The following is a 19,559-nucleotide window of genomic DNA, read 5'->3' as shown; positions in this document are numbered from 1 at the left end:
TCGACATAAATCATGTGATGATTACTTCCCTGCAACAGAAATTATAGCATTAAGGTTAAGAATAGGGCTATGCTTAGGCAAGTAAAATAATTTGGTTCAGATTAAGGTTAGGGTTGAGAAACTCGAGTAGCAAGGATAAGATTTTGGTAATGGTTAAATGAGAAACATTGTTTATTTGCTAAAAACTCGAGCTTCACTCACAGTAGAAAAGTCCTCGGTATGAGCTGGGAATTAAACGTGGGTCACTAGAGTTTAAGGCCATATCCGCCCATCCGCCAACCCGACCGCAACACCCTCACTTTCCACCACGTTCGTTCGATGTGAAAACCACTGGCTGTTTCCTTCACATAACTCTCATGTGGTGGGAAAAATACCTCTGTCACTTTTCATGAACATGAATATATTTGCATTTTTAAACTTTTTTTTAGGCTCGAGTCCTGAACATTTTGAGAGAACACTGATGGGTACGGGTTGTTCATAAGAAAGTATGTGCATACAGGCGAGTGAAAAGTTCAAATTATGATGAAAAATTTGTCGTAACACTATCTATGATTGCACAAATTAAAACCCCCTTCCCCAACTTTTCCCTGTGTCTCTCTGTTCCAAACGGTGCTGACAGAGTTCCTAATTAGAGCCAGATATGAGCTGCCAAATTCTTCTCAATGGTTTACTGAGCGCTGATGTCAGAGATGCAGTGGAGGTGAAAGTTGAAGCCAATGATTCAGTTTGCCTTTTAGAATATGAACAAGTTAATAGGATAATTTGGCTTTAACTCATATTCCTTATTTGTTTTTGACAGCCTGTACTTTGTGTGGAGTTTAAAAAGGGAGTTTAAATCTACATAGCTGCTCATTCATTTAGATTCATTGTTTTGGCCAGAAACTTAATAAAAATCCAATTAACTTGTAGCGTTTTAGTGTTTAAACTCTTTCAGCTCGAGTGGAATCAATCAATTTGAAACAGTGAATTACTGGGTTTACATTATGGACTCATCAAGATGAAACTTTTACAATGTGTTCCATCAATTATACATATATTTCCCCATTTATCTGTATCCTTTAATATGGTTTTATGGTGTGTTTGGAATTATATTTCACACCTAGAAAGGAAAGTTAAAGAAATATCTTGAGCTCTAAGCGTCAATGAACCTGGTGATACGAACACTGCAAGGTCATGGCAACAAAAAGGAAGAGAGAAAAAAGACAGACAAAGAACAGTTTTCATGAAACTTTAACTGATTTGCCTTTGTGCAAATACAGGGTTTTATGAAAAGCTCATCAGAGTTTTATTAGTTTTGTCTTTTGGTCACACATGGTTTGGATTCTGGGGAGGTCAAGGGTCATCATACATCTTAATCAGCCAATAATAAGTATCAGCATGAACTCTCACCTCCATCCAGTTTAGCCTATTGCTCTAGACGCAGGGATTGAAACTCGAAAGTCTTTCTCATTAAATTGTGTTCCACTGAAGTTCCTTTTCACATTTGTGCCGCCATCCTTGTGCTTTAAGTGTGTTTTCTTAACTTCATCCCTTAAAATATAATGTTCTCTCCTTGTGTATTTTCTTCAAAGGGAACTACATGTTTTATACACAATGGTGAGGAAATATTCACGAGGAAGATAACAAAGCAACACAAGATTTCATTCTATGACAAAGGTGAAAAATATAGGCTCACAGGAAGTATATATGGACAGTACGATGCACTTGTGAGACCGAGGCAGTATCAGACCGAGAAGGACTGAGCAAACACGACACCCTCAGGAGAGATAAGTCCTACAGACCCCCCAGACATCTGTGTGTTCAGCAAATGTGATTAGGGGTCAATTAGGGGAGGAACATTTTGACACATGTCTTATATTTGGAGTGAGAAGAATGAGATATCGGCGGTGGAGGAAGGTGGAAGGTGGAGATTTATGGCTGATATTCAATCCAGTCTATAAGGTACAGAAGTGCACTTAAGTTTAGGGTTCATTTTCCAGATAAAATATATGTCTGTTTTGTAAGTGTACTACTTTTATGAAGAGCCTAACTGAGTCTTTCAGGCAAAAACTTTTCACTCTCTTATTGTTTTGAACAAAGTTATTTCAGAGCAATTTGCTTTTGATCCACTGCAGGACCAGCCTTTCATTTTTCTTTTTTGGGAACCAGTCCACAGCATAGCACATACTGGTGAGAAAGAACATTTACAAGAGTGACATGACCTCACAGTTCTACATGCGTACATAAAGTCAGTAATATGCTGAAGTTTCCTACGTCACTGGATCGCTCAGTGAAACCACTAAAGCCGAGCTGGAAGTCTTGTTTTGGTAAACACTCCACTAGAAACCACCCTGATCAGAATGTGGCTTGGCGGCTGCTGCCAGAATTAATATGTGGTTAATGACATGGTTTGGCAAGTTGCCCTGAGCTATTGATCCAGTGTGGATTCTTCCAGTCCACTTTATTACCTTAATATAAAACATTCATCACTGATGATTTCCTCTGTTCAGCTCAGCTGAATACTGTACAGTATATGCAGTATTTTCCTTTTGGCAGCTACGGGGTTCTCCACAAGAAACTGCATATTTGAGATCATCAGATTTACATCAGATTTACATACTTTAGTCCTCTACAGCTTTAAGTGGGTTAAAGGCCCTTGGCTGAGGACCTGGTGGTGAAAGGGCGGCTTCATTTATACAGATGCAACATCTTCACATGTGACATTATTTTAGATTTTTTCTAGGCCAAGTAAGCTCAAAGGATTATCAAAAAACAGTAGAGCAACATAAAACAATACAGTAAAAGGCAGTTTATGCCCCATATTATGTGCTTGGCTAAAGAGTATTTTGCCGTAGTGAATGTGAACCTTACATGACAACATCTGGAGGTGATCTATACAGAATGGCAGCTTGATCTCAGCACTAATTCCTGACAGCCAGCAGGATGGAGAAAAGGTCCCCAAAAGCAGCATGGGCTGCTCTGAATGAAGCAGTTAATTGCTAAAAAAGAGGTTGGGGCTTTAGTTAGAGCTGGAAGGCTGTCACAGGCTTTAGGTTTATGGGCTCATCCATCCATCTCTGTCTTACTGTCTTTTATTCTCTCTCTCTGTCTCTGGGCTGGGCTCCAGGTGTGTTGTAACACTATGGTTGTTTCCAGGATTAACACTCACTGCACAGGCGCCTCATGATAAGTTTTCATGAAGAGCTGGTTTGGGTGAGCCAGAGCCACTTCCAGTGACTCAAACTTACAGAATAAAACAGTTACAGTTAGTCATGAAGTAAGTGTGGTCAAGGCAGTTTTTGAGTTGAGGCATTCAGACTCGTGCCAAGCTCATCAGTTTGAAATGTCCAGTTATGTGGAATAACCACTGAATGATTGATCTGGTGCTTGCTCCATATTCTGGCTCTAGAAAACCAAAAATCGAAAAAACTAAACAAAAGACAAATAAAATGCGGAGAAAAGAAAGCTCTGCACACTAAGGTCCAATCTAAGTATTCACTGAGCTTTCTTTCACTTCATCAGGACTAATGCTGAAGTTTATAATGACATCAAATGGAACACACATGCTTTGCCTTGCAAGTGCACATGGGAAATGCAGTTCACAACGATACTTTTGTGGGTCAGAATTTTAGGAAACTCTACAAATACAAATACATCAATACAACATATGAAAAAGACTGAGGATAAAGCATTCAGGAAATCAAAACTACAGTTCCCATCTGCTTTAGAGAATTACTTAACCTTTTTTAGAAATAAAAATGAGAACTATGAACTATATTACAGTGTTTGTGACCAGTTGTTAAAGATCTATGCATTTACTGGAGACGGTTGGGCTTGGAATGAAACAGATGGGTAAGGAAGTCCTGACTTACCCCACCCTGTGCTGCCCCACCTTTACACTACTGTACAATTCCCTGTCCTGTCCCAACCCATCCCATCCTGTCACGCCTTGCCATCACACCCCATCCTGTCCAGTCCAGTCCGGTCCATGCCATCCCATCTTACCCCTTTCCTCCGATGATTGCCTCTCCTCTTATATCTAGCTTTTCTCTCTCCCCTCCCCCCAATCTCTGTCTCTCCTCTCCCTCACATTCCTCTCCCCCCCTCCCTCTTTAATAAGCAAAGTCACTGTAATATTTACCTTGTGGTTGAAATATTGACAAACACGATGTGAATCTGCCCAGTGAGGGCTTTATAAACAGGACAGAGTGGCCAAAGAAAGCCAAGCTTCGTCTGGCTCAGATTGTTTGAATTAGAGCAATTGCGTCTTTCAGCCTCCCCTCTCCTCCCTCTGTACACACACAAGCACACACATGCACACAAATACACACACACACACACACACACACACACGCACGCACACAAACACACACACTCACACTCACACACACACACACACACACACACACACAGAAACACACTGACATGTGTGAAGGGTGAAGGAATTGTTACAATCCAGCTGCCTCCCCTCCGAGGCTTGTCCGCCACTGCCAAAGGATGATGATGCTGATGATGAAGTTGCACTGGACAGCATGCCAGCATTGGTCCCATGATGACATCACAGGCTGATGTCATGCAGACGGGTGTGGCGATTGGACAGGCAGCTGAGAAGAGTTATGTGTATCTGTATGTGTGTGTGTGTGTGTGTGTGCACGCGTGTGTTAGGGCAGGGTGAAAGTATGCAGTGTCCTTTGGGGTTTTCTGCAGTCAGTCAGAGTTTTGGATGGACACTCACAATTACGTTTGTACTGGAGGAGGAAAAGATTGAGGAAGAGAAGTAGAAGGAGGCAGAGGGAAAAGAGGAGGAAAGATGAAAACAGGAAGGAAAAGAGTGGAAATCCATGATGTAGAAATTGTGAAAAAGAATGACATGTGTCAGGAACAAGAAACAGCCATGCTAGCAGCTCTGTGAGGCTGAAATTAGGCACAGCAGGGCTTTGAGCTAAATGCTAACATCTGCATGCAAAGATGCTTACAGCAACAATGCTAACATACTGATGTTTATGAGGTGTACAGCAAGTTTACATGTTCAGTTGTTAGCATGCTAACATGCCATCATTTTGGCAGGTATTTGGTCAAATCAGAATTTTGACCTTACGAGGTTGGTAGAAGGAAAGTGAATGGATCATCAAAGTTATTACTTTTCAATCTGAGGGAGGTCACGATTTCTTTTCCAATTTTCCTAGCAATCCATCAGGTAGGCGAAATTTCCCTTTAAAAAAAAAACAAATGTCATCCACAAGGTGGTGCTAGAGGGAAAATCAGAGGATCACCAAACTCATTCAGGTTCATCATCTGGGAATCATGAATATCTGTACCAAATTTTGTACCAGTCTATTCAGTAAATGTTGAGATATTTCTCAGGATAAGTTAAAATGTTGACATTTATGGTGGCCCAGGGGGAAAAGCTAGGGGATCACCAAAGTAATTAGGATTCATCCTCTGGGGACTATGACTGTCTGGACCAAATGTCATGACAATCCATCCAGTAGTTACTGAGATATTTCAGTCTATTTCTGACAAATAGACTGACCAACATTGCCAACCCTGCAGTCATGCCAGTATGGCTAAAATTGGAAAGAAATAGAGAAGTGAAAAGGACAGGAAACACTACTGAGATCCGGACTGAGATCTGTAGCAATCAGTGAAGTTGAGAGTAATTATACTTCAAGTGAAAAGTGTGTTTGTCCCGCTGTGAGATATGTCGGTCACTTGAGACCTTCGAATAAGCTGTAGTCAGAAATTCAGCTCAGAGGGAATCCAGAGCACCTCATACAGCACCTGTGATAGCATATTTAATCTAATCTCCTGCAGTGTCCCATCATGAGCACCAGAGGAATGGGTTTCCCTTAAAGCTTGTGTGTTTTTTCCCCTCTCTCGTCCTATCACAGAGGTAAATCCGGTGTCATTTCTTGGACTTTGCTTGGCTTCCTTGTGGCAGTAAATTGCACCACAAACCACCCACGCAGTCCACAAGCGATAAGGGCATATCAGCAGCCGTAGCTGCTCATAATTTAATGTCATGACAACAGTGAAAGAGACACACAGTTACAGTATATGGTACTGAAAGCATATGAAGTCACAGATACTATTATAGGAGTTGGTAGGATATGTGGAAATAGTAACAGTAGACAACCAGGTAGGCAAACTTGTTTCATCAAACTAGAGGAAAGGACAATGAGTCTTTATCAGATTGCAGGTCGACGATGAGTCATGTGTGGGTGAAAGTAAAAAGTAGGCCAGTCTAAGAATGAGACACGCAGGTATTCATGTGTGGGATGGAACCGTGGAGTTCAGCCAGATCAAAGACCACGGCCCCTCCTGTTATTTTGTAATTTGGAGAATATGTATAGATGCTACTGTGTGTGTTCATTCATGTGTAGCTCTGAGAACTGAATGGATACAATCACTACAAACTGATTTCACCAGAAGCCAGGAGCTGTTTATTTACCAATGGACTACTGGTGCCTGATGTGTAGACCAACTTGACCATTGCAGCTCTGTTTTCACTTACAGAGATGAAACTAGCCACCATCCAGAGACTGAAAAACAGATGTAGATAAAGCAAAACCTTGTGCACTCATTTGCCTTAATTTTATATCGCCATATGCTACCCAGGATCTTTCTATTTAGAAAAGATGAAAGTTGAAGCTAAGGTATCAGAAATATGTATCACAAACCAGTGAGTGAGATTTTTTGAATGGTATAAACATGTTTTATATCTTAATACCTACAGCTGCTGAGCTGAGAGCTCCATGACCGTGTGTTACATAATTTAGGGGTTTGTTTTGCTGCTATGACGCAACTTCAAATATGGCCCCACAAACCCAGGAGGCTACTTTATAGACATGTAATTTACTTTTATAAGCCCAACTTTAGTAGCTTGAGAGTCAGAGATGAAGAAAGAAAAAGAACTTTGCCAATGTTTGCATGGTCCACTTGAGCAACGCTCCACAGCAGAATGATAAAGGATTATACGAGGAAAATCTTGACACAGCTCCGCACTGTGTGTGTCTTTGCAATTTAAAATGTTCAGGAGTTCATTCTGGAAATTAGATCTACAGCATTGTCTAATACTGAAACTGATATGCGAGGGTAAACATACAGAATTACTGATACAGTACAGTCTGTAAGTATTTTGACAGTGATATGACTTTCATTGTTTTGGCTCTACTCTAGCACGTTGGATATGGAATTAAACAATGCCTATGAGGTTAAAGTGCTGATATTCAGTGTTAAGGGTATTTGGAGTGTTCAGAGCCATAATGGGTGAACACTGTAGGAATATTTATACACTGTAAACTCGTTATTTTTTCATTTCAAATCTAAAGTGCTGGAGCACAGAGCATGAATAAAACAGTCCAAATGCAGACAGACTGCACTGTATATTGTATTGTGCAGAGTCCACCCAAGTGAACACCTTTGGAAGATTTTGAACTGAAGTGTAAGACCACAATAATCAACAACAAGCCTAAATGAATAAGGTTAGCACCATTTATACAATGGGGAAATATTTGTGACTGACTAATATGCTGCATCATTTAATTTGGTAAGGATAAATAGTCCTGTAGTTTCACTGTAGAATCATTAATGAGGGCCAATAACAACCTCAGTCAGCTAAATACAGTTGCTAAATACAGCTCCTGTATTTGAAACTAAGGAGCGTGCACTAACCTTTGATGTGCTGATTAGTGAACAAGTAGGCCTACACCATCAGTCTGTGAGACTTAAAGGAAAAATTCAACATTTTGGGAGGGATGCTTCCTGACCAAAAGTAGCAAAATCCACCTACCAGCAACTCTAGTGTGAATAGCTGTTTATATTTGTATATTATGTGACTATGTGACATGTGTATTATGTGACTGACTAAACCCTAGAGTGAAACGACAAATTGTTATTTTTACATTTCGTTTTTTTTTTGGTATGGATTAAACAAGATATAATGTATTAATTAGTGACAGAGCCAGGCTGGCTGTAGCCAGCTCACATATTTAATGGACAGACGTGAGCAGAGTATCAATCTCCACATCTAACTCTTGACAAAAAAGCAACTAAACCTGTTTCCCAAAATGGTGAACTTTTTCTTTAACATCCTACACATAAGCTGCAAGACAGGAGGATATCTGTAACACTGACAGGTGGGGCAGACAGGTAGTGAGGTCTGCAGTGGTTGATCCCTAGCCAGGAGGGTGTGGGTTCACTTCCTCTCCTAGTGCCGTGTCAAACTTTGGCACAGTGCTCCACATCCTCTGGTGGGTGGAGAGATTCTGTGTCATCTGGTGATGAAGGGCCACATCATGGCAGAAGAAAGAGGGAGGGGATAAGAGACTTGGAATGGGCATGGACGTTGTTTGAAGTGCGTTTGTGAGCATGAATGGGTGTACGCAGATAGAAAGCCATCCAGCATATGAAAGTACTTGCACTTGCATTTGTGTGCGTACACAGGCACATGGGTGTGTGTGTACATTCCTTGATTATGGCTGAGCTTTTCTTGTGTGTATCCCTCCAACAGACAGGAGCTTCCTGTTGTAGTAATTGTCTTTTTATAGCTACTCTGAGGCGCCTTTTGGCCCACGGCGGACAAACATACAAGCACTTCAAAATCACCTGCTAGTCAGTGAAGAAGAAGCTCGGTAACTGACAGCTGAGGAAAGTGAAAGAGAAAAGACAAGACTAAGTGCTTTAAGGTGAAAGTTAAAATGTGAATGTTAAAATGTCTGAGGGCCTTGAGGCCAATCAGTAAAACCCTTTAATCAGCCTGAAGTGGAAGCAGCCGCTCAACGCGTTGCATAACTTCTGCTTCATTTTGTTTCTCTTGAACTACACTTATCTGAATCGAGGCCCCTGTAAAAGGAGCCCTTTATTGTTACTGAACAGAATAGTAACAAGATTAGACCTGGCTCGGCTTTGTGTGTGTAATAACTCCACCTCTGTGGCATTCATAACACACAGGCCTGGGTCACAGTTAAGAGGGAGAAAGGATAAAATAAAGCAACGGCAGCACTCTTATCCGACGCTCCCCTCCCTTCTCCTTTCCTTCCTCCGAAATCAGATCTGAGCTCTGGCCTGTCTCTCCACCCGGCCCCCCGAGAGAAAGAGGGGGGATCTGTCTGTCCTCAGCACTTCCTCTCTGGCCTCGCCAACACGGGTGGCGCTGGGGCTGTTGCATAAATACAGGTTGAAGGCATGATGTTATGAGGTCATCGCCCTACTCTGACCGACATTATGCTGCCTGCCTACTGCTCTCCAGCCGGGCTCAAGCTCCAGCCTGTTCCTCCCTTCCTGAGTGCATCCTGTCATGTAGTGAAAGTCAGTCTGAGTCTGAGGTTAAGTCATGCTTTTGCTGCAATAGAGGCACATTCAAAGGGGTGGAAACAATAACATTGAGACTGTTGTTATGTCATAAAAATATCATATCATACTGGATCATAATGGATGTCATTAAACTGATTTAACACCTGACACCTTCTCACCAAGGAAAATTGTGTCACAAAGTTATAATTTATAGAGGAGCTATTGTATTGGGTTGCAATTTATCCATCACATGTAAATACAGTATAATTCTGGGTATTTGTGGTGTTACAAATATCAACTTCCCTTTTATTGACTTAATTGGTTACCTTAACTACCAGATGCTTCAATAAAAGGGCTTTTTCTTTCATCTACTAGTGTTTGAAACTGAATCAACAATCGTATAAGCACAGTCACTTCACACAGTCATTGTCTAGATGTGTGAAGGTAAAAAAGATGGCTGGATTTAAGCATCGTGATCTCTCATTCCATCCCTTTGATCCAGACAGAGAAATATCACAACAACTATTGGGTGAATTTCTATGAAATTTATATAAGAATTTATGGTCCCCAGAGGATGAATCATAATGACTTTGATGATCCCTTGACTATTCTATAATGCCAATTGTGGTTGATATTTTTGGTTTTTAGTGAACTATATCTCAACAGATTGCCATGAAATTTGGTACAGATATTCATGTCCCCCTCAGGACAATTTATAATATACACACAATATAACTTGTGATCAATTCCTTACATCTTGTCTTGTCCAATACTTTGGTTTATGACTAAATACCTGCAGAACTAATGACATTCCCATCAGCCTCAGCCTCATCTTTGTGTTCAGTTCTAATTAGCAAATGTTAGCATAAGGGTATAAACACTTTTGATTTTAAACGTGGTCAGACGACACGTCGCGCGTCCTATTTCTTTTAAAGCACACTCAACCCAACTGTCTTTTATAGAGAACATAATTCTCTCTTGTACTATTTTGAACTGCTCTGACTGAAATTGGCCTAGATGAGCAAATATTACATTATGACACCATCCCACAACTCAGCCTTTATCCTGGAATTTCTCAGCATTCGGATTGGTGCATGGAATCTCTGACGATAGCCTATAAAACTGTGTCTTTGTGCTTATCAATCAAAGCATCTGTGGACTCAAACAGGAAATGTTTTTTTAATGACCATGCTGCCCTTGTACCGTAACGCTGTGCTAGCCAATTAGCTGCCAATAATTACATGCTTGTGTGTATTTTAGAAATGGACCTTGGCTATGAGCACTGTTATTAGTTTTGTTTAGACACTGCAGACGACAAAATCACAAAAGCTCTCTTTGAAACACTCCTCAGGTGCATTTTGTCACTGCGGTCTGCGGCTGTATCTGATTAAACTGTAAGATGAAGCTAGCATTCTGGGGTCCACTTAACATTTCCTATTGCAAAAACTACAGCATTTTGTGCTGTAGTTGGTCACGACATGGAATGGAGACCAAGTGGCGCACAGAAACTGCGATAAGCATCAAATTGCTCCCGTCAGCGACAAAAACTGTCTCTGTTTCTCACTTTTTGTGGCTCAGGCCATGGTCTTCAGAAAAAGGGCGCCTTTTGACATGGAGCTGAATAAGATACTTTATGGAGTAGGCAACAGAGAAAACGCTAACACAGCATTTAGGTAAGGAATGAGCAGTGGTCAAACCATTTAACATCTATCCTAATATATAAGTTTAATGTGTGAATAGAGGGTTTTCATAACTTTTGCTTGGCTCCTTTCCTTTGCCATATTTTCACTCATAAAAGGCCAAAAGAAATGTGTACAGGGTTCCTAAAAATGAACTACCTCAGAAAATGAATTCACTAATTTGTGAGCAAACAGCTAAAATCACTTGAGCACCAAAAGTAAAAAGAGAGGAGATAGGCCCTACAGGCTTTCCAGGCCGGATAATGTGGGCACAGCAAATTACCTGCTACATGAGCCTGAGCTCAAATGTATGCACTAGTATGAGCAACTTAAGTAACTTATTGTATCTTATCATGAATTCTTAATATTTTCCATACTCACTGAAGCTGCTCAATCAGCATTTGCTCTCTGCTGCTATTTTTTTGTCCTGTCACTGTTACTGAGCCTGTGTGTGTGTGTCTGTGTGTGTGTATAGTTTAAGATAAAAGGCTGCTCCTATCTGTGGGCAGAGGGTGTGTACACCAGATCAGCACGCACATTATCGTCAAGTGAATATTTACTCTCTGGCCCGGTGCCCTGGCCTCTATCTCACGATGGCATCTGACGTGGTTTCTGTGCCTCCATGTTCACTAAACATGTCCTGCCACACTTTGATCCATGCCTACAGTCAAGTTTTCACATTCCTGCTAAGTTTTTCTCAGTTTCATTACATTGTATATGCTCATATAGACAAGCTGATGCAGTGACAGCTTTAATACTTTGTGATGCCAAGTGTAATAGTATTGCTGGCAGTGTCCACTGTGACATTATAATTTAGGTAACACCCTCATTATGGCTTAATGGGGCTGTAAGAGTGACATAATACTACAGAGACCCTCAACTCAATGGAAAACCCCTCAACAAAGATCTGTCTTTGACCCAGAGTTGTGCTACTACGTCCTCAACACCTGCTTCTCTCCGTTTTGACGCTATTTTTTTCGCACTTTCTCCCCACTTCCATCTTTGCTTTTTTCCTCCCTTCTCATCCCTCTTCTCTCTTCAAGTCCTTGTTTCTCTACTTTCCCTCTCAATATTAGTTTGTTTTACCATTTCACCTTCAGGCTCCCCACTCCATTCTGACAGTAATAAAAAAAATACTGCACTGTAAGAAGGAGAGAGAAACTCTACACAGCTGAACATTTCCATGGAGATGCATTATCTACATTATGATCTAAGCCTGGCTGTTACACTGAGTTGTTCTCTGTTTTTGAACACAGCTGTCATTTACACAATCCTGGCACATGGCGCTAACAGTGGAACAACAGCGACGATGATGAGGATGAAGACAATAATAGTGGTAAGAGTAATGGAATACTACTCTTAGGACTGAAGCGGGTGCTTACGCACGTATCAGGGTGAGTCACAGGGAGGGGAGGGTCCTCCCTCCTTCTGCAATTCTGTGGTGAGGTATTAAAATAGTGAAGAGAAAAAACTGGTTTGACAGACAGTTACACAATCTGGATTCTTTTGTTATGGAACGCAGGGAAAGTGGTGATGAATGTGTTGATGTGCAGTATGTGTGCACATTACTGCACTGTACACATGGCAAAAAATTAAAGAGGCAGGTGATGAAGAGAAAGCTTAAAGGAGTGAAGGGGAAAAAGGGAAATCAATATGGTATTAGGAAGAGATGATATTTTAATTTGATCCACTCTGCTGCATTCCTCACATTAAAGGATAATTATGCTTTATCACAACATGGGTCTTATTTTCATAGTTTTGACCATCATTTACATCAGTTATTATAACACTGTATCAGGGAACACTGTGACATCACTGCAGTGGATTCAGATGGGGCAAGAAACGGTTGGTGATCAGGCAAGTTGACAGTTAAGCAAGATAATCCAGTTTGAGTTATATTTCCATTACCCTTTATTTTCTCTTCCAGAGCTTGAGTAAGCTGGGGGATGGTTCAAACCATTATGCTAAACCACTGTGTACTTCAACAACTATTTGATGGATTGCCAAGAAATTTCCATTCAGGTTTAGAGCCATCATTATGTCCAAGTTTCAATGTGTTCAGTTCTTTGGTTCTTGCAAAACTAATGACATTCACATTAACCTCAGTTGTACTTTCTGTCTGTTTGTTAGCATGCTAATTTGCTAAACATGGTGGACACATTATACCTGCTAAACATTGTTAGCATTTTAGCATCCTGATGTTAGCATTTAGCTCAAAATTGCTTACCAGTAGGAATAAACTAGCATGGCTCTGCACTAAGCCAGCTATATGATCTCAACAAATAACTTGGTGAGCAGAATCTTATCATTACTTATAGGACTTAAATTGTCCAAAACTGTGATAAATAGGGAATAAGAATATATGTTTTTAATACACTGAAAATTCTTTGAATAACCATACAATGTTTAAAGAGGTCTTCCTACTGTAAATAAAGATGGTAACTGGTTTGTGTGATTATTTTGTATCATGGTCATATATTCAAAATCCTCTGGGAAAGTCCTGAAACCAGTTGGAAACAGAGGTGAGTTGCTCCAAAAATAGTCCTCCCTGCGGTGGTTCACAGCTCTGTGACAGAGGGCTGAAAGTGACACAGGAAACCATAATCTTCTAATATATACAATGCACTGCCCCTCTATTCATATGTCTCTTTCTGACACACATAACTATATGTATGTAGAATAAGGAAATTAAGATACTTATAGCTCCTGGGTATGTGTGAGTGCAGACACAAACCGTTTGGTCCTAACAACACGTCAGTCACAACACACTGTTGATTGTCCTTCACTTTCACGTCATCCTGCGGACTGTGGAGCCAGCTCATGCACTTGTTTGCTCTATGCAGGAAGGAGCCCCTGACTTATTTAAGAAGAAAATACAAATACGAGACCAGCTGAATAAGTCCTTTATTGTTAGCGTGGCTGTGCTTTAAATAGCAAAATGACTTTTTCTTTCTGTATGTGAATGTGGTGACACTGGTGCTGAAGCCTCCAAGACAAACAAAAAGTTGTATTTTTCCCCTCAGCATACAGAGTGGAGGTGTGTATGAGCATGTGTGTGCATATGCTTAGATGGTGTTTGCATGCCCATGTGGTACTGGCTTTTTTTGAAGTTCCATTATATGTCGACATTTCGCCACAGCACAGTGTCCCGCATCACATTTTCCCTGTTACAGATGTAACTAGCTCACGTCTGCCATGTATGTGAGCAGGCATACATACTGTAGGTTGGCATTGTGTGGTAATGGAATAAGTCCACACACACTCTCACACCATCAACAAGCTGGAGAGCATCCACTCTGGCTGTAAGGTCTATAAACCAACGCAGGGCAACGAGGTCACACAGTTAGAAACACAACCGCTTTGTGAGTCACCCAGTTCTCTTAAAAAGTCTGGTGGCTTGAGGTATTGTTGGAAAAGCACACAAGATATTCGTATTATACTAAAAGTCAGAAAAAGTTAGACGTGTTTCAAGATAGTTATCCAAATTACTGTACTTGAATCTTTCAAAACATGAAAGCATTCATAAAAAACAATGGTAGGAGTGGATTCATGTGATGATGCTGGCATCTCCCGAGGTTCCAATTTGACGTGTTGACACAGGCAGAATGGAGCTTTGCAGCAAATTATAATTTAAACACAGCGGCTTGTGGAGGCAATGATGACCAAAATATGTCTAAATTTTTCACACTCACATTTACCATCTTACCATGCACCCTAAAATGGGTAACAATGTCCTCCAATGGCACATAAGCCACTAGACAGCCAGACCTACAGTGAGAATATTGTCTTCTGCATGAAGCCTCAATAGCAGACAGGGAAATACAACTGGTTTAAGTCACAACAAGGAAATTTGTGGTTTAATAATCTGAGTCAATCTGTGATAATATAGCATTAACATCAATCAAACTTAATTGGTGTTAAATATTAGATGTTCTGCTGTAGTGAACTTTCACTGTTATCCAAAAGCTCTAAAGCTCTGTCTCTATGAGTACCATGTACATATAATAGTGTTCCTGTGCCAGTAGCTGAAAAATGAGATGACTGATGTAAGCTGGGATCAAGTGTTGATCATATAACATCAGTTCCAGTGGTCTGATTTATGCTTTTTTTCTGCAATACCTGTATTGAAAATGAAAATGCCTCTGTTTCTCTTCTAGGCCATCTTTACACAATTTACAAAGTTTCTCACCAAAGATCAATGAAATCTTTGGGCAAGAAAAACTCTATTCAGAGTGCTCAAACAGACTTACATGTTTTTCCACTGATGGCCAAGCTTTAATGATTACCATGTTTTTGTAATGTTTATGGGCATTTATGTGGAAGGTTTTGCCAAGGAAATCCTAATTTAATTCTTAAGAACTTTTCAGTGTTTCTTTTTTTTTTTTTTTTAATGAAGCCTATTTGAGTACAGTACCATAGCTTATAAGCTGCATCATGAATGTCATTAACAGTTGGTTAAAACTGTTTTAATTCACAGTGCAGTATCGCAGTTGGTATGAAATCAGACAGTCTCTGATGTCTTTTCAAAAATGTCCGCAAGAGAAGAGAGTTTTGCTGATGTGGCAAATTTCCCATTTTGGTTCTAAAGAAATCCATGTGAACCTACTAATTTAGTTCACTTCTAACAGCCAATTTTCTCTTCAGACTCATTAAATCCATGTGTCTAATGAACAGCCTGTGTAGTAGCTCTCTCTCTCTCTCTGTCTCTCTCTGTATCTCTCAAACTGTGCACATGTGTGCGTCATGTAAATGCTCAGTATTTGAACTTTACTTTGGGCTCAAAGAAGCAGTTGGACATTTTGGGAGTTCAGCTTATATGCTTTCTTGGCAAGAAGATTGATACAATTGTCATATCTGCGTATTAAACTAAACAGGTAGCTTAGCTTAGCTTAGCATAGCATAGCATAAAGACAAAAACAAGATAACATGAGGAAAATGCTAGCCTGGCCCTTACCAAATTTAACAAAATTGGATGTAGTTTTGCATATGGATAGTAGAGAATTGTCCCTACCAATAGTTTTGGGAGGACAGAATTGTCCTTACCAATATTTGACTATGACTATGGACTATGGCGTCTTCATATATTACTATAATATGACATTTTTTGATGTTTTTATGCTTTATTATACTATGTTGTTTTTTCACTTTTTTTACGATTATATTTTTTCAGTGCCTTACTAAACTTTTATGTTTGTCTGAGTCACTATGAAATATTGTTTTTGTCAGCCAGCATGATAGTGTAGTGGTTAAAGCTGCCCACTTCCAATAAGAACGTCCTTGGTTCAAATCCCACCTAGGACCATTCTCCTGGGAACTATAATTATTTGCTTTATGACATTAGGGCCTTACTGTGCATTAATTTCTTCATTTCTTATTATACTATGTCGTTTTTTCAATTTTTTGCCCTAGTATATTCTGCAGTTTTTTTCCCTTTTAAGGCCTTACTAGACTATGACGTCTTCATATTTTTCTATACTATGAGGTTTTTTGATTTTTTTATGTCTTATTATGCTATGTCGTTTTTTCACTTTTAAGGCCTTACTGTGCTACGATGTCTTCATATATTACTACAATATGATATTTTTTTGATGTTTTTATGCCTAATTATACTATGTCGTTTTTTCACTTTTTTTGCCATACTATACTATGTCGTTTTTTCACTTTTTTTTGCCAGACTATACTATGTCGTTTTTTTCACTTTTAAGGTCTTACTGTACTATGACGTCTTCATTTCTCACTATAAAATGATATTTTTTGATGTTTTTATGCCTTATTATACTATGTCGTTTTTTCACTTTTTTTGCCATACTATACTATGTCGTTTTTTTCACTTTTAAGGCCTTACTGGACTATGACGTCTTCATATATTACTATAATATGATATTTTTTGATGTTTTCATGCCTTAGTATACTGTGTTATTTTTTCACTTTTTTTGCCATACTATACTATGTCGTTTTTTCACTTTATTATACTATGTTATTTTTTCACTTTATTTGCCATACTATACTATGTCGTTTTTTCACTTTATTATACTATGTTATTTTTTCACTTTATTTGCCATACTATACTATGTCGTTTTTTCACTTTATTATACTATGTTATTTTTTCACTTTATTTGCCATACTATACTATGTCGTTTTTTCACTTTATTATACTATGTTATTTTTTCACTTTATTTGCCATACTATACTATGTCGTTTTTTCACTTTATTATACTATGTTATTTTTTCACTTTATTTGCCATACTATACTATGTCGTTTTTTCACTTTATTATACTATGTTATTTTTTCACTTTATTTGCCATACTATACTATGTCGTTTTTTCACTTTATTATACTATGTTATTTTTTCACTTTATTTGCCATACTATACTATGTCGTTTTTTCACTTTATTATACTATGTTATTTTTTCACTTTATTTGCCATACTATACTATGTCGTTTTTTCACTTTATTATACTATGTTATTTTTTCACTTTATTTGCCATACTATACTATGTCGTTTTTTCACTTTATTATACTATGTTATTTTTTCACTTTATTTGCCATACTATACTATGTCGTTTTTTCACTTTATTATACTATGTTATTTTTTCACTTTATTTGCCATACTATACTATGTCGTTTTTTCACTTTATTATACTATGTTATTTTTTCACTTTATTTGCCATACTATACTATGTCGTTTTTTCACTTTATTATACTATGTTATTTTTTCACTTTATTTGCCATACTATACTATGTCGTTTTTTCACTTTATTATACTATGTTATTTTTTCACTTTATTTGCCATACTATACTATGTCGTTTTTTCACTTTATTATACTATGTTATTTTTTCACTTTATTTGCCATACTATACTATGTCGTTTTTTCACTTTATTATACTATGTTATTTTTTCACTTTATTTGCCATACTATACTATGTCGTTTTTTCACTTTATTATACTATGTTATTTTTTCACTTTATTTGCCATACTATACTATGTCGTTTTTTCACTTTATTATACTATGTTATTTTTTCACTTTATTTGCCATACTATACTATGTCGTTTTTTCACTTTATTATACTATGTTATTTTTTCACTTTATTTGCCATACTATACTATGTCGTTTTTTCACTTTATTATACTATGTTATTTTTTCACTTTATTTGCCATACTATACTATGTCGTTTTTTCACTTTATTATACTATGTTATTTTTTCACTTTATTTGCCATACTATACTATGTCGTTTTTTCACTTTATTATACTATGTTATTTTTTCACTTTATTTGCCATACTATACTATGTCGTTTTTTCACTTTATTATACTATGTTATTTTTTCACTTTATTTGCCATACTATACTATGTCGTTTTTTCACTTTATTATACTATGTTATTTTTTCACTTTATTTGCCATACTATACTATGTCGTTTTTTCACTTTATTATACTATGTTATTTTTTCACTTTATTTGCCATACTATACTATGTCGTTTTTTCACTTTATTATACTATGTTATTTTTTCACTTTATTTGCCATACTATACTATGTCGTTTTTTCACTTTATTATACTATGTTATTTTTTCACTTTATTTGCCATACTATACTATGTCGTTTTTTCACTTTATTATACTATGTTATTTTTTCACTTTATTTGCCATACTATACTATGTCGTTTTTTCACTTTATTATACTATGTTATTTTTTCACTTTATTTGCCATACTATACTATGTCGTTTTTTCACTTTATTATACTATGTTATTTTTTCACTTTATTTGCCATACTATACTATGTCGTTTTTTCACTTTATTATACTATGTTATTTTTTCACTTTATTTGCCATACTATACTATGTCGTTTTTTCACTTTATTATACTATGTTATTTTTTCACTTTATTTGCCATACTATACTATGTCGTTTTTTCACTTTTTTTGCCATACTAAACTATGTAGTTTTTTCACTTTTTTGCACTATTATACTCTGTAGTTTTTTTCACTTTTAAGGCCTTACTGGACTATGACGTCTTCATATATTTCTATACTATGAGGTTTTTTGATTTTTTTATATCTCATTATACTATGTCGTTTTTTCACTTTTTTTGCCAAACTATACTATGTCGTTTTTTTCACTTTTAAGGCCTTACTGTACTATGACGTCTTCATATATTACTATAATTTGATATTTTTTGATGTTTTTATGCCTTATTATACTATGTTATTTTTTCACTTTTTTTGCCATACTATACTATGTCGTTTTTTCACTTTTTTGCCCTAGTATATTCTGAAGTGTTTTTCACTTTTAAGGCCTTACTGGACTACAACGTCTTCATATATTACTATAACATGATATTTTTTGATATTTTCATGCCTTATTATACTATGTTGTTTTTTCACTTTTTTTGCCATACTATACTATGTCGTTTTTTCACTTTTTTTGCCATTCTATACCATGTCGTTTTTTTCACTTTTAAGGCCTTACTGTACTATGACGTCTTCATATATTACTATAATATGATATTTTTTGATGTTTTCATGCCTTATTATACTATGTCGTTTTTTTCACCTTTTCTATGACTATATCTTTTCAGTGCCTCACTAAACTTTTATGTTTTTATGACT

The sequence above is a fragment of the Seriola dumerili genome, unplaced genomic scaffold (genome assembly GCF_002260705.1).
Source record: "Seriola dumerili isolate Sdu_G_001 unplaced genomic scaffold, Sdu_1.0 BDQW01000450.1, whole genome shotgun sequence".
NCBI classification, from domain to species: domain Eukaryota; kingdom Metazoa; phylum Chordata; class Actinopteri; order Carangiformes; family Carangidae; genus Seriola; species Seriola dumerili.
This window is presented reverse-complemented; position numbering follows the sequence as displayed.